Here is a 15,453-nt window from a genome sequence, read left to right as displayed (position 1 = left end):
AGGGAGAAGCCCCGTACAACACTCAAGCATTCCCAGAGCTACTCCCCTGGAGGTCAGGTAGTGCAACTGCACTTACAATATAGACACATGTATATACAGGTTATAATCCGGTGTGAATCACATTCACCACAGTACACTACTATTGGGGGAGGGAAATCCAGAGCTTTGGGTCTTGGTAGCTGACAGCATGCTGCAGTGACTAAATTCAAGGATATTTGAGATTACATGCAAAAGTGCTGTAAGAATGGAGATTAGGGATGGGGTGGGTCACGGCAATAAGACGGTGCTCCTTTTCCCGGCAGAAACTTAAGCGGAAGAATCCAGTTAAGACGGTAGTGCAACACTGGTCTGAGGCAACAGAAGAGCTCCTACCTGACTGCTTGGAGTCACTGGACTTCCATAGTTAAGAACTCGGCGACCAACTTAAATGGGTATGCCACCACCATCACAGACTTTATCAGCAAACATGTAGAAGACTGCGTGCCAAAGAAAGTAGTATGTACGTTCCCCAACTGGACAGAAGCCATGGCTTAATTGGGAAATTGACTCCCTACTGAAGGCCAGGTCTGAGGCATTCAAGTCAGGTGACCCTGACCTAATACAAGAAATCTGGGTATGACCGCCGCAAATTCATCAGGGATGCCAAGAGATATCAGACCAAGCTAGAGTCGCAGACTAATATATGCTCGTCGGTTGTGACGAAGCTTAAAAAACATAATGGGTTACAAAGCGAAGCCAAGTAGTGCATCCCTCCCCGATGAACTATGTATTCTATGCTCGGTTTGAGCAGGAAACCATCAAACTGTCAACTCCCCCCAGCAGCTCTTGACCCACCTATACCCACCATCAAAGCTTCCAAAGTCAGATTGGCCTTCTTGAAAATGAACACTCGGAAGGTGAAGGATCCTGACAGGGTCCCTGATCGTGCAGTCCGATCTTGCCCGGACCACCTGGCAGATGTGTTTGCGGACATCTTCAACCTCTCCCTACTCCGTTTGAGGTCCCCACCTGCTTCAAGAAGACCACCATCAAAGAAGAACCAGGCAACGTGCCTTAACGACTGTCATCTGGTGGCTTTGACATCAATCGTATTGAAGTGCTTCAAGAGGTTGGTCATGAGGCGCATCAACTCCATACTCCCAGAATGCCTAGGTCTGTTGCAATTCACATACCACTACAATCGGTCCACAGCAGACACCATCTCCTTGGCTGTACACTCGCTCCTGGAGCATCCCGACAACAAGGACTCCTACGTCAGACTCCTATTTATTGATTACAGCTCCACGTTCAATACCATAATTCCAGCCAAGCTCCTATCAAAGCTCCAAAACCTAGGACTTGGACTTGGCTCCTCACTCTGCAACTGGATCCTTGACTTTCTGACCCATAGACCACAATAGGTAAGGATAAACAACTACACCTCGATAGTATTCTATACCGGGGACCAACAAGGCTGCATACTTAGCCCCCTATTATACTCCCAAGATACACATGATTGCGTGGCAAAATTTGGCTCCAACTCCATCTACAAGTTTGCTGATGACACGACCGTAGTGGGTCGGATCTCGAACAATAGTAAGTCAGAATACAGGAGGGAGATACAGAACCCGAGTAAAGTGGTGTAATGACAACAATCTCTCCCTCAATTTCAGCAAAACTATTTGTGGAGACCAGTGTGTTTGCACTGGCTTCACATTGCACCGACGACTGAGGAAGTTGCAGGAGCTTGGACAATCAATCTTAAAACCGATCCTGCAATTTAAATGTGCTAATCTGGTTCACGGTCAGTGAGGGTGTGAATCAGATCTGACCAGCTAGAGTGGGTCGGGAGCATTGGAAACTGGCAGCCGCCTGGCACAACTCCCTTTCTGGGCATAACGGGATTTGCAGTGAGGTGGAATGCAGCCGGAGCATTAACCCCATCATCATCTTCCCAGTTGAACAGATAGCCGCGCATTGTAAGCAGCTGAAAAACTGCCTCCCAGTGGAGGACCACTACACCTCCAACCCCCCCCCCCCCCACCGGCTCTCTGCTTTTCACCAAGATGTGCGCTCTTCTGCAAGGAGAGAAATGAGTGCTCATAATGACTTGTGTGCAGAGGAGGGAAGTACATCATTTGTGGAGGGTTACTGTGGTAGCAGAGTAAGGGGGCAGTAAGCTGAGAGCGAGTAGGAATTTAGGAGGGTCTTATGGGATGCGAGGTGCCCACAGAGAGAGAAATGAAGGGAGTGCCTACAGAGATAAACTAATGGAGTTGCAAGGTATGTTGACCTGAGGTATATCATACAAGTGGATGGCAGGCAAGTCAGAATGTGAGGTTTGGCAACCTGAATGTGTAACGTCACTCATTTCTCATTCCCTCCTGAGGTTCTAGATGCTGCTGTCTTTTTTTGGCCACTTCCATCCATACCTGCTTAGTTGGGGAGGTTCTCTTGTCCTTGCTAGGGCACAGCTCACTCTGCCCCTCAGATCCCACAGCAGACCTCCAGATAAAAGAGAGATCGATCTCCATTTCTGTAGTTGCTGTAGCCTGTAAAACCCAAGGGCCGTGAACCTTTCTGACATATGTCATCATCCCTTTAACTGGAAATTCATCCTGGGACAAAATGGGTGAACCATCCTCTCTGCCTTCCCTATCTGGTCAGCGTGTCCAGAGGTGGAATGACAACTAGTTTGCACTGTGCAGAGCATGGTTTCAAACCCAAAAATCATCCTGCCATTGTGTCAGGGACTTGGGTGGTAGGGTTCTGCCCAATGACTCGCAAAGGGATATAAATGAATAAGTTGGCAAGAAGATGGCAGATGGAGTATAATGTGGTAAATAATGAGGTTATTATCCTTGATAGAAAAAACAGAAAAATAAAATATTTTCCAAATAGAATTATTTCAGTACAGAAGGAGACTATTCAGCCCATCAAGCCCTTGTCAGCTCTGCCAGAACAATCAGCTCACTTGAGGCCCTTAATCTGTATCCCTGCAATTTGTTTCTCTCCTGGTGCTTATCCAATTCCTATTTGAAAACCATGATTGAATCTTCCCCCACCATCCCCTCAGCCAGTGCATTCCAATTCCTAATCACTTATTGTGTAAAAGGTTTTATCTCGTGTTGCTTTTGGTTCTTGTGCCGATCACTTTAAATTTGTCTTCTCAACGATTCCACCACTGGGCACGTTTTCTCTCTTATCTACTCTGTCTAGACCCCCCCTCGTGATTTGGAACACTTCTATCAAATCTCCTCTCAACCTTGTATTCTTTAAGGAGAGCTGCCTCAACCGCTCCAATCTATTCATGTAACTGAAGCCCCTCATCCCTGGAACCATTCTTGTAAAACATTTCTGCACCCTCACTAACACATCACATCCTTTCTAAAGTGCAGTGCTCAGAATTGAACACATTACTCCAGTTCAAGCTGATGCAGTGTTCTACAAAGGTTAATCATAGCTTCCATACTTTTGTACAATATGCCTCTACTAATAAAGCTCAGGATTCTGTATGACTATTTAAGCTCGTTTTCACCCTCTGCATACACCTATAATGATTTGTGCACATATATACTTGGGTCTCCCTCTTCCTGCAACCCTTTTTAGAATTGAATCCTATAATTTATATGGACTTTCCTTATTCTTTTGATCAAAATATCACTTTGCACTTCTGTTAAATTTCGGCAGCCCATTCTATAATCATGTCTTCTAGGAATCTATCACTATCCTCAAAATTCATGATACTTTCATGTTTTGTGAAATCTACAAACTTTGAAATTGTGACCTCCGCATGCAAACCTAAGTCATTATAAAAATTAAGAAAACCAGTACTCCCAGTACTGACATCAATGGTGAGAACTGTTAATGTTGGTGTTAAGAGGGATTTTAGATTCATTGAATGGCGACACCACAGAAGGGGGCCATTCAATGTATTTTGTCCATGTTGGCTCTGTGCAAGAGCAATTCACCTCGTCCCACTTCCCCCTCTTTTCTCCATAGCCCTTGATTTATTTTTCTCTTTGTTACGGAGCTGTTAATGCCAAATATTAAATTTTAATTTAATCTGTTGGACTCGCATAAAAAAGGCAGTTTCGACTGTTGAATCAAAACCACTGACTTAAGATGGCTGACAGAGGTCAACTGATAAGTTGCAACAGCAAGTTGGTCAAGCTTCTGGAAGTTGGCAATGAAATGTCTTTTATTATAAAAAACACTGCTTGCTTTGCAGCAGTCTGGAAAAGTGTCTCTCTCTCAACAAAACTGAAACCTGTTAGCTTATATCAGAATTTGGGCAGCAAGCAGAGAAATCCTGTGGGGAGGTAGTGGTGTTGCAGTAATATCACTGGACTAACAATCCAGGGGGGCAGGCTAATGCTCTGGGGTCATTATGGAATTTAAATTCAATTAATACATTTGGAATTTGAAAGCTAGTCTTAGTAACAATGGCCATGAAACTATCACTGGTTGTTGTAAAAACTCATCTGATTCACTAATGTCCTTCAGGGAAGGAAATCTGCCATCCTTACCTGGTCTGCCATCATGTGGTTGACTCATAATTGTCCACTAACAAACGTGTGTGTGTGTGTGTTAATATTTTGCTACCTTTACCTGGGTGAACATTTAGCACAATAAAAACTAACCCTCCTTGTTTGAACTCAAGAAATCCTGTCTGTTTGAGTTCTTTACAATCAGCATGTAAACAGTTAAGTACACACTGGTTTGGCACATTCATCCTTTTAAATATATATTTTAAAAATCTGTTACAATCAAGCAAGGTGTGGGGGGGAAATGGGAGTCCTTGCAACTTTCCTCACCCGGTCATAGCACTTTACATAAGAACATAAGAACTAGGAGCAGGAGTAGGCCATCTGGCCCCTCGAGCCTGCTCCGCCATTCAATTAGATCATGGCTGATCTTTTGTGGACTCAGCTCCACTTTCCGGCCCGAACACCATAACCCTTAATCCCTTTATTCTTCAAAAAACTATCTATCTTTACCTTAAAAACATGTAATGAAGGAGCCTCAACTGCTTCACTGGGCAAGGAATTCCATAGATTCACAACCCTTTGGGTGAAGTTCCTCCTAAACTCAGTCCTAAATCTACTTCCCCTTATTTTGAGGCTATGCCCCCTAGTTCTGCTGTCACCCGCCAGTGGAAACAACCTGCCCGCATCTATCCTATCTATTCCCTTCATAATTTTAAATGTTTCTATAAGATCCCCCCTCATCCTTCTAAATTCCAACGAGTACAGTCCCAGTCTACTCAACCTCTCCTCATAATCCAACCCCTTCAGCTCTGGGATTAACCTAGTGAATCTCCTCTGCACACCCTCCAGCGCCAGTACGTCCTTTCTCAAGTAAGGAGACCAAAACTGAACACAATACTCCAGGTGTGGCCGCACTAACACCTTATACAATTGCAACATAACCTCCCTAGTCTTAAACTCCATCCCTCTAGCAATGAAGGACAAAATTCCATTTGCCTTCTTAATCACCTGTTGCACTTGTAAACCAACCTTCTGTGACTCATGCACTAGCACACCCAAGTCTCTCTGAACAGCGGCATGCTTTAATATTTTATTGTTTAAATAATAATCCCGTTTGCTGTTATTCCTACCAAAATGGATAACCTCACATTTGTCAACATTGTATTCCATCTGCCAGACCCGAGCCCATTCACTTAACCTATCCAAATCCCTCTGCAGACTTCCAGTATCCTCTGCACTTTTCGCTTTACCACTCATCTTAGTGTCATCTGCAAACTTGGACACATTGCCCTTGGTCCCCAACTCCAAATCATCAATGTAAATTGTGAACAATTGTGGGCCCAACACGGATCCCTGAGGGACACCACTAGCTACTGATTGCCAACCAGAGAAACACCCATTTATCCCAACTCTTTGCTTTCTATTAATTAACCAATCCTCTATCCATGCTACTACTTTACCCTTAATGCCATGCATCTTTATCTTATGCAGCAACCTTTTGTGTGGCACCTTGTCAAAGGCTTTCTGGAAATCCAGATATACCACATCCATCGGCTCCCCGTTATCTACTGCACTGGTAATGTCCTCAAAAAATTCCACTAAATTAGTTAGGCATGACCTGCCTTACGTAGTTATACTTCTCTTTTGAAACCCTACATTGAATCTGCCCCTACCATACTCCCAGGCAGTGCATTCCAAATCCTAACCACTCTGCGTAGTACACAAACAGAAGTTAATGTGCAGGTACGGCAAGCAATTAGGAAGGCACATGGCAACCTTTAGTGCAAGTGGGTTGGAATATTACAGTGAGAAAATGTTGCTGAAATTATATAGGCTCTAGTGAGACGATACCTGGGACACCATGCAAAGTTTTGATCTCTGTATCAAAGGAAAGATATACTTGCCTTAAAAAGGATGCAACAAAGGTCCACTAGCTAATTCTACGGTGAGAGTGATGAAGAAAGAGACTTGAGTCGAAAGGACCTATACGCTCTGGATTTTAGAAGAATGAGAAGTAGGTCAGGTGTTTTTCATGTGTCGATAAGGCTCGATGTGCCAAAGGGCCTCTTTTGCACTGTAATTTTCTGCGATTCTGTGATCTCATTGAAACATTTAAGGTTCTGAGAGGGCTGTGATTTTAACTCCGTGCTGGAATCAAGGGTGGATAGGTCAAGCCCAAAGTCAATGGCAAGGTTGAGGATGGCAAAGGAGCTAATAAAAATAATCGCTTATTATCACAAGTAGGTTTCAATGAAGTTACTGTGAAAAGCCTCTGGGAGCTGGGAGGGTTTATGGAAAGGATGGGAATCGTGGAATGAAGGTTTAGGAACCCGGGGGTGAGGGAGTACTTCTTCTCGCACGTGTACAACGTATACTCTCTAGAATTTACTTTTTTGTAGTGAGCCAAGCAGTTTTGGTGGGGATGGAGTATGTAGGAATCATGATCTCAGACCATGTGTCACACTGGTTGGAGCCATAGCTCGAGGCAGGAGTAGAGTTCAGAGGTTGGATTTGGGGCTTTTGACGGACAAAGGATTCTGTGAGAAGGTGTGATGGGTCATCAGAGACTGTAGAGTTGAATCAAAAGGGAGAGATATCGGCGGGCACATTTTGAGAGGCGGAGGTGCACAGAGACAGAAGGAGGAGGGAGGAATATGGATGATTCTTGGGCGAGATAGACGAGCTGGACAGTGGGCAGAAAATATTTGGATGCCCTCGAGTGGTGGAGAGAAAGAGGTTACAGGGGCAGTTTGATTGGTTGATGACAGGGAAGGCATGGGGCAACTACAAAGGGTCTGTGGGGTGCAATATGAGTATGGAGAGAAGGCGAGCCGTATGGCATCCCATCAGTGATGGATGCACACCACGTCCAGGGAAATTTTGAGGGTCAGGACAGGGAAGGGGGAGGTAGTGTTGGAGCCGGGGAAGATTAACGAGGCATTCAGGGAGTTATATAGGGCCGGGCCGTGTGGTGAGAAAGGGGATATGGGGCGGTTTTTTGATAAGCTGGAATTCCCAAGACTGGATGAGGACAGGAGGCAGGCGCTAGGGCTGAAAGAGGTGATGGATAGCATAAGAGGGATGATGTCAGGGTAGGCCACGACACCGGATGGCTACCTGGCGGAGTTCTGTAAGGAATTTGTGACGGAGTTGACACCACATTTGATGGGGGTTTAGCGAGGTGCTGGAGAAGGGGAAGATATCAGAGACACTGACCCAAGCGTCGATTACGTTAATCCTGAAGAAGGGGAAGGACCTGTGGGTCATACAGGTCCATTTCATTACTAAAAGCGGATGTGAAAGTATTGGCCGAGTTAGTGGCGAGGAGGATGGGAGGATGTGTTCCGGAGGTAGTTACAGAGGGCCAAACAGGTTTCATAAAGGGCAGGCAGCTTTCCAGTAACATCAGGCGGTTATTAAACGTGATCATGGCCTTCTTGAACGGGCGGGTGCCAGAGGTGGTGGTCTCTGTGATCGCGGAGAAGGCGAGCTGCATGGGGGAAAGAGGCAGGGGTGCCGTTGTCACCGCTGTTGTTCGTACTGGCGATACAGCCCTTGGCGATGGCCCTTAGGTGGTCAGTAGAGTGGCAGAGGGTTGTGAGGAAGAGTAGGGAACACTGGGTGTCACTGTATGCCAATGTCTTGCTGCTGTTCGTGTCTGACCCATTGGAGAATATGGGGAGAATTATGGACATACTAGAGAGATTTGGGGCCTTCCTGGGCTATAAGCTCAATGTCGGAAAGAGTGAGGTGTTTCCGGTGAATTTGGCGGGTCGGGGAGCCAATCTTGGAGCATTGTCATTTAAAGTAGTCAGGGACCGGTTCAGATATCTGGGAGTCTATCCTGAAATCCAGTATGCTGGGAAAAATCAAGAGTCATAGAGAGAGAGAGAGATGGGAGATGATGAATCTGGAAAGAGAGAAACTGGGATATGGGATAAAAACAGAAAATGCTGGAAAAACCCAGATGCTGCCAGAGCTGCTGAGGTTTTCCAGCATTTTCTGGGTTTTTTTTCAGAAAGACGTGCTGTTTGGTGAATTGGACATTCTGAATTCTCCCTCTGTGTACCCGAACAGGTGCCATAGTGTGGTGACTAGGGGCTTTTCATTGCAGTAACTTCATTGCAGTGTTAAAGCAAGCCTACTTGTGACAATAAAGATTATTAGATTATTCTAAGCGTTCAGCATCCACAGTATATTTCTTTTATTAACTGAGATGTGGGAGTTGAAGAGAGCCCGTCACCGGTGAAGGCTCTGGGGGCTGAAAGGCTTCCTTCTTGCTGTCATTTCTATTATTCTTTGAAAATGCTCCTTTCTTAAATTCTGCCCAAAGAGTGGTTTAAAAATACTGGGGCTGAGAATTTAAGTTGGTGTGCCTTGTGAGAAGTACCTCAAACATGAAATACATTGTTCTTTGTACTAATTAGATAGAGAGTCACAATAATATTTGCGGATGTCACATGATAAGGTGCTATGCAGTAGGATGACATGTATACAGGTGTCACCCAACTAGAGTGGGTGACTCTAGAATGTCGGGAAGTGATCTTGCTGTCCCAGCCAGAATTTTGTGAGATAAGATGGAGGATAGGCACGAACCTTCTCTATTCTATCTCATGGTGAGTGGGGGCAGGATTGCTTCTTATCCAGCTTCTGGTTGGAGGGTAGTGGAGTGATCTACTTTGCTGCACATTTTGTTTCTGTTCTCTTATTCATACAGACTACTGGACCAAGAATATTCTCCAGCTCTTCAACAGGGTTGGGTGGAGTGTTGGAATTCTTGCTCTCTGGCTGAGGGAGTGACGTGTATTTTGTTGATCATTGAGGCAGGTTGGTTATTATTTTTTCCTGATTGCGGATTAGCAACTATCATATTTGATTATTTATTATCCTTCCCAATGGTTTCACTACAACTTCTTCTGCTACCAGCCACAAAATTTCCGGAAGCCAGCTTCCTTCCTGGTCATGAGGTTGCTGCAGAATTCTGAAGCTTTTCCCTTTTAATTTCTAGTACATTTTCTTTTGTGTACTTTGTTCATTTCTGACATTTGCAATCGTTGTTGAAGTGATTTCGAACAAAATGCAGAGAAACCCTATAGTTGTTGAGGGAATTCCATAAATGCATCAGTAAGGTTTTGTGTCCATTTCAATAATTCTCAGGGGTGGTAATGGGCAAAATAGCAAAATGTATAGATTAAGCAATATAGCCAGCAACACCTGGCTGATCAAGTGTCAGATCAAGCCCAAAGGCTTTTTCTTTTCTTTTTTTTATAAATTTAGTGCACCCAATTCATTTTATTTCAAATAAAGGGGCAATTTAGCGTGTTCAATCCACCTACCTTGCACATCTGTGCGTTATGGGGGTGAAACCCACGCAAACATGGGGAGAATGTGCAAACTCCATACGGACAGTGACCCAGAGCCTGGGACCTCAGCACCGTGAGGCAACAGGGCTAACCCACTGTGCCACCGTGCTGCCCGACCAAAGGCTTTTTCTTGGCTGATTGGATCTTGGATGTCTTTCTCATGGAGACCATAAACTGGATTCAATTTGAATTGATTTTTGGAGCAACCAAAATTATACGGATTAAGGGTTTTCCCTCTGCGCATTGGCTTTGAAACTGTTTTTGTTTTTTAAAAATAAATTTAGAGTATCCAATTATTTTTTCCAATTAAGGGACAATTTAGCGTGGCCATTCCACATAGCCTGCACATCTTTGGGTTGTGGAGGTGAAACCCACGCAGACACGGGGAGAATGTGCTAACTCCACACGGACAGTGACACAGAGCCTGGATTGAACCCGTGTAAGACACCGTAAGGTAGCAGTGCTAACCACTGGTTTGAAACTTTTAAGGATGGGGAAAAAATATATAGCCAGCAACACTCACATCCCGTGAAAGAACAAACAAAGCTATAAATCACTCCATGCACATGTTTTAACCCCAGTATGTAAGCGATATAATTTTGGTAAATTTCCTCTAAAAACCTTCCTAACGTCTGGTGCTCAGGATCGGATGCAATTCGCCAGCAAAAAAAGGGGGGCACAAGTGGTTTAGATCCGTGCTTTTGTACTTTTATGCCTCGGATTATAAATTCAAGGATCATGTGCAGCTCGTCCTGCCATCTGCAAATATTTGCGTGCACACACAGGTTTCTGTGTTCCCGCATCCCCACTGCACTCAGTTGCATGTGTTTTGCTGTCGGAGTGACTGAAATGTCAGCAACGACCGAGATCCCGTCCCAGTGTCAACAGCCGAGCGGGTTCCACGGTGCCGGAGTGCACGCGGGGCTGGACGGTGGCGGGGGCGGGGGAAGCCGTGGTGGCGCGCGCACGCCGGGAGGCGGGGGAAGCCGGGGTGGCGCGCGCACGCCGGGAGGCGGGGGAAGCCGGGGTGGCAGCGCGCACGTCGGGTGGCGGCGCGCACGTCGGGTGGCGGCGCGCACGTCGGGTGGCGGCGCGCACGTCGGGTGGCGGCGCGCACGTCGGGTGGCGGCGCGCACGTCGGGTGGCGGCGCGCACGTCGGGGTGTTGCTGCCAGAGAGAGAGAAGGGAAAGCGATCGGGAGGCGGTGGCGGATTCTGTCAGTCAGTCAGTCAGTCAGTGCAGAACAAGACCAGCAACGTACAAAGCAGCCTTTTGACGGGTGAGGATGGGGAGATTTCAATAACTGGTGGGCTGGGTTTCGAGCTGCCGTGCGGTTTGTAAAAGAGCTTTTTGTAGAGAATCGGACGGAGGGAGGGAAGGAAGGAAAAGGCCTCGCTAACTACCAGGGGGAATTGTTGGAGCAGGTGATCGGGCTGGGCGATAGTAAGTGACTGTTTTAGATTGGGATTGAAATAAACCCGTGCCGTCCCACCCAACCCGAGAAAAAGTTCAAAGGTGAGAGTTTGTTCTGGGAGTTTTCTGCTTGCATCAGGTGACGCAATTGTGTTGGTATGTGTTCTGGATTTGCCTTGTTCTTGTTACAAGCGACGTTCATGTCCGGTTCCAACCTGCGGACAGACGGCCCTCTTCCCCCGCGCCGTTGTTGGGTATCTTAAAAAAAAAAGCAGCGAAACCTTCCCATTTATTCCAAGGTCACAGATCCGCTTGCGATCAGGTCAGGGAATTGTGTTTGTACAACATGAACGGAAGTTCTCCGCCCCTGTTCCAGGTCTTATGATTTGCAGGTTTCTAAAATAACCTATCGCACAAGGTTTTCTTGTCCACTTTCAAGGTCTTTGGTGGAATGTGTTTCTGGAAGTCATAAACCAGCCATGCAGTGCTATTTAAAAACGCCAACAAGGTTAATTGGCTCTTTAATCATTCCCTTATCTTGTTGAAGCTGAACTTCAGGTGGGACGTTGAGTCTTTTTCTCCCCCACTCAGCGACTAATGCATTTGATTCTGTGAGAGGATGTGTAGATTATGTTTATTGAGTTTTACAAAGGGTGGGCTTTTATTTCAAAAGTGTATTTGTTCAGAATCATTTTCGCCCAAATGTGTCCCTGTCGATAATTTCCATGCATGGGCGTATTTATTGTTGAATAATAATCAGGCTAACTAACATTAAATATTGCGTCACTGTTCCACCTTCATTTCTAAAGTAGATCTCCTTGGGAACTTGAGTATTTTGATGGCTGTAACAAGGTGTGTTCCATGAGGATCGCATTACATCAAGTGGGAGGTGGTGGCATAGTGGCAATGTCTCTGAACTGTAGTCCACAGGATTTGAATCTCATTACAGCAGCTTGTGGCATTTAAATTCAGTTGTTAAATCTGGAGTATAAAACTAATCTCAGTGATAACCATGGCACTATTTTTAAAAAAATATATATTTTTATTCTCCTTTTTCACATTTTCTCCCAAATTTGCACCCACCAACAATAAACAATAAGCAGTAATGGATATAATGTCAATCCCCATTTCAACAACAATCCCATTCTCTCACCAACCCCCAAACAACTGCCCACATGTTAACATAAACAAATAACAAAAGGGAATCCAGAATCACCCATAGTCACCATTAACACATAGTCTCCACCCCCCAAAAAAAACTAATGTTCAATGTTATCCAATTCTTGAAAGTGCATAATGAATAACACCCATGAATTGTAGAACCCCTCCATCCTTCCCCTCAGTTCAAACTTAACTTTCTTAAGAGTCAAGAATTCCAAAGGTCCCCCTGCCACTTGCAGCATGAGTTGGTGCCTGGGACTTCGATGTTGTGGCCATTTCGGAGACATGGATAGAGCAGGGACAGAAATGGTTGTTGCAGGTTCCGGGGTTTAGATATTTCAGTAAGCTCAGGGAAGGTGGTAAAAGAGGGAGAGGGTGGCATTGTTAGTCAAGGACAGTATTATGGTGGCAGAAAGGATGTTTGATAAGGACTCATCCACTGAGGTAGTTTGGGCTGAGGTAAGAAACAGGAAAGGAGAGGTTACGGTGTTGGGAGTTTTCTATAGGCCTCCGAATAGTTCCAGAGATATAGAGGAAAGGATTGCAAAGATGATTCTGGATAGGAGCGAAAGTAACAGGGCAGTTGTTATGGAGGACTTTAACTTTCCAAATATTGACTGGAAACGCTATAGTTCGAGTACTTTAGATGGGTCCTTTTTTTCCAATGTGTGCAGGAGGGTTTCCTGACGCAGTATGTAGATAGGCCAACAAGAGGTGAGACCACATTGGATTTGGTACTGGGTAATGAACCAGGACAGGTGCTAAATTTGGAGGTAGGTGAGCACTTTGGTGATAGTGACCACAGTTTGGTTATGTTTACTTTAACGATGGAAAGGGATAGGTATATACCGCAGGCAAGAGTTATATCTGGGGGAAAGGCAATTATGATGAGATGGGACAAGACTTAAGATGCATAGGATGGGGAAGGAAACTGCAGGCGATGGGCACAATTGAAATATGGAGCTTGTTCAAGGAACAGCTGCTGCGTGTCTTTGATAAGTATGTACCTGTCAGGCAGGGAGGAAGTGGTCAAGGGAGGGAGTATTCCTTGTCAGTATTCACACAGGAAAAAGACAATGTTGTCGAGGAGAATACTGAGTTACAGGTTACTAGACCAGAAGGGCTTGAGGTTCATAAGGAGGAGGTGTTAGCAATTCTGGAAAGTGTGAAAATAGATAAGTCCCCTGGGCCGGATGGGATTTATCCAAGGATTCTCTGGGCAGCTAGGGAGGAGATTGCTGAGCCTTTGGCTTTGATCTTTATGTTGTCATTGTCTACAGGAATAGTGCCAGAAGACTGGAGGATAGCAAATGTTGTCCCCTTGTTCAAGAAGGGGAGTAGAGACAACCCTGGTAACTATAGACCAGTGAGCCTTATTTCTGTTGTGGGCAAAGTCTTGGAAAGGTTTATAAGAGATAGGATTTATAATCATCTAGAAAGGAATAATTTGATTAGGGATAGTCAACACGGTTTTGTGAAGGGTAGGTTGTGCCTCACAAACCTTATTGAGTTCTTTGAGAAGGTGACCAAACAGGTGGATGATGGTAAAGCAGTTGATGTGGTGTATAAGCGTTTGATAAGATTCCCCACGGTAGGCTATTGCAGAAAATATGGAGGCATGGGATTCAGGGTGATTTAGTAGTTTGGATCAGAAATTGGTAAGAAGACAGAGGGTGGTGGTTGATGGCAATTGTTCAGCCTGGAGTTCAGCTACTAGTGGTGTACCACAAGGATCTGTTTTAGGGCCACTGCTGTTTGTCATTTTTATAAATGACCTGGAGGAGGGCGTAGAAAGATGGGTGAGTAATTTGCAGATGACACTAAAGTCGGTGGAGTTGTGGACAGTGCGGAAGGGTGTTACAAGTTACAGAGGGACATAGATGAGCTGCAGAGCTGGGCTGAGAGGTGGCAATGGAGTTTAATGCAGAAAAGTGTGAGGTGATTCATTTTGGAAGGAGTAACAGGAATACAGAGTACTGGGCTAATGGTAAGATTCTTGGTATTGTGGATGAGCAGAGAGATCTCAGTGTCCATGTGCATAGATCCCTGAAAGTTCCCACCCAGGTTGATAGGGTTGTTAAGAAGGCGTACGGTGTGTTAGCTTTTATTGAGGGATTGAGCTTCGGAGCCATGAGGTCATGTTGCAGCTGTACAAAACTCTGGAGCGGCCGCATTTGGAATATTGCGTGCAGTTCTGGTCGCCGCATTATAGGAAGGATGTGGAAGCATTGGGAAGGGTGCAGAGGAGATTTACCAGGATGTTGCCTGGTATGGAGGGAAGATCTTATGAGGAAAGGCTGAGGGACTTGAGGTTGTTTTTGTTAGAGAGAAGAAGGTTAAGAGGTGACTTAATTGAGGCATACAAGATGATCAGAGGATTAGATAGGGTGGACAGTGAGAGCCTTTTTCCTCGGATGGTGATGGCTAGCACGAGGGGACATAGCTTTAAATTGAGGGGAGATAGATATAGGACAGATGTCAGAAGTAGGTTCTTTACTCAAGAGAGTAGTCAGGGCGTGGAATGCCCTGCCTGCAACAGTAGTGGACTCGCCAACATTAAGGGCATTTAAATGGTCATTGGATAAACAGATGGATGATAAGGGAATAGTGTAGATGGGCTTTAGAGTGGTTTCACAGGTCGGAGCAACATCGAGGGCCGAAGGGCCTGTACTGCGCTGTAATATTCTATGTTCTACCAGGGTACAGGGTGGAGAGGTTGCTCTCCATTCCAGCAGGATCTGCTTTGGGCGATCAACAAGGCGAAGGCTACAACATCTGCCTCCTCGCCCGTTTCCAACCCCGCCGGTCCGACACCCCGAATATGGCCTTCCGAAGGCCCGGGTCCAGTTTCACATGCACCACTTTAGAGATTACCCTAACAACCTCCTTCCAGTCATCCTCCAGCTTTGGATGGAATCAAAACATAGGAATGTGATTTGCGGGCCCCCTCCTGCAACGTTCACACACATCTTCTATCCCCTCAAAGAGCCGGCTCATCCTCGCCCTTGTGAGGTGTGCTCTATATGTCACCTTCAGCTGTATCAGCC

At 45.5% G+C, this 15,453-nt stretch overlaps 1 protein-coding gene across 11 annotated transcripts in view; it reads left to right on the top strand.

The window, feature by feature from the left end:
* The first annotated feature begins 10,967 nt into the window (after positions 1-10,967).
* LOC119954657 (protein kinase C and casein kinase substrate in neurons protein 2-like) overlaps positions 10,968-15,453 on the top strand; it is a 122,143-nt gene continuing 117,657 nt past the window's right edge. For 8 of the 11 annotated variants that reach the window (XM_038780032.1, XM_038780031.1, XM_038780036.1 and 5 more), the window contains exon 1: positions 10,968-11,111. The gene's annotated coding sequence lies outside the window, so the exon portion shown is untranslated. Of the gene's footprint in view, positions 11,112-11,328; positions 11,348-11,434; positions 11,568-15,453 lie in introns of those variants that run through there. The other 3 variants (XM_038780038.1, XM_038780029.1, XM_038780028.1) reach the window with 3 other exon arrangements.

This window comes from Scyliorhinus canicula, chromosome 20 (genome assembly GCF_902713615.1).
Source record: "Scyliorhinus canicula chromosome 20, sScyCan1.1, whole genome shotgun sequence".
In the NCBI taxonomy this organism is placed as follows: domain Eukaryota; kingdom Metazoa; phylum Chordata; class Chondrichthyes; order Carcharhiniformes; family Scyliorhinidae; genus Scyliorhinus; species Scyliorhinus canicula.
This window is presented reverse-complemented; position numbering and strand designations above follow the sequence as displayed.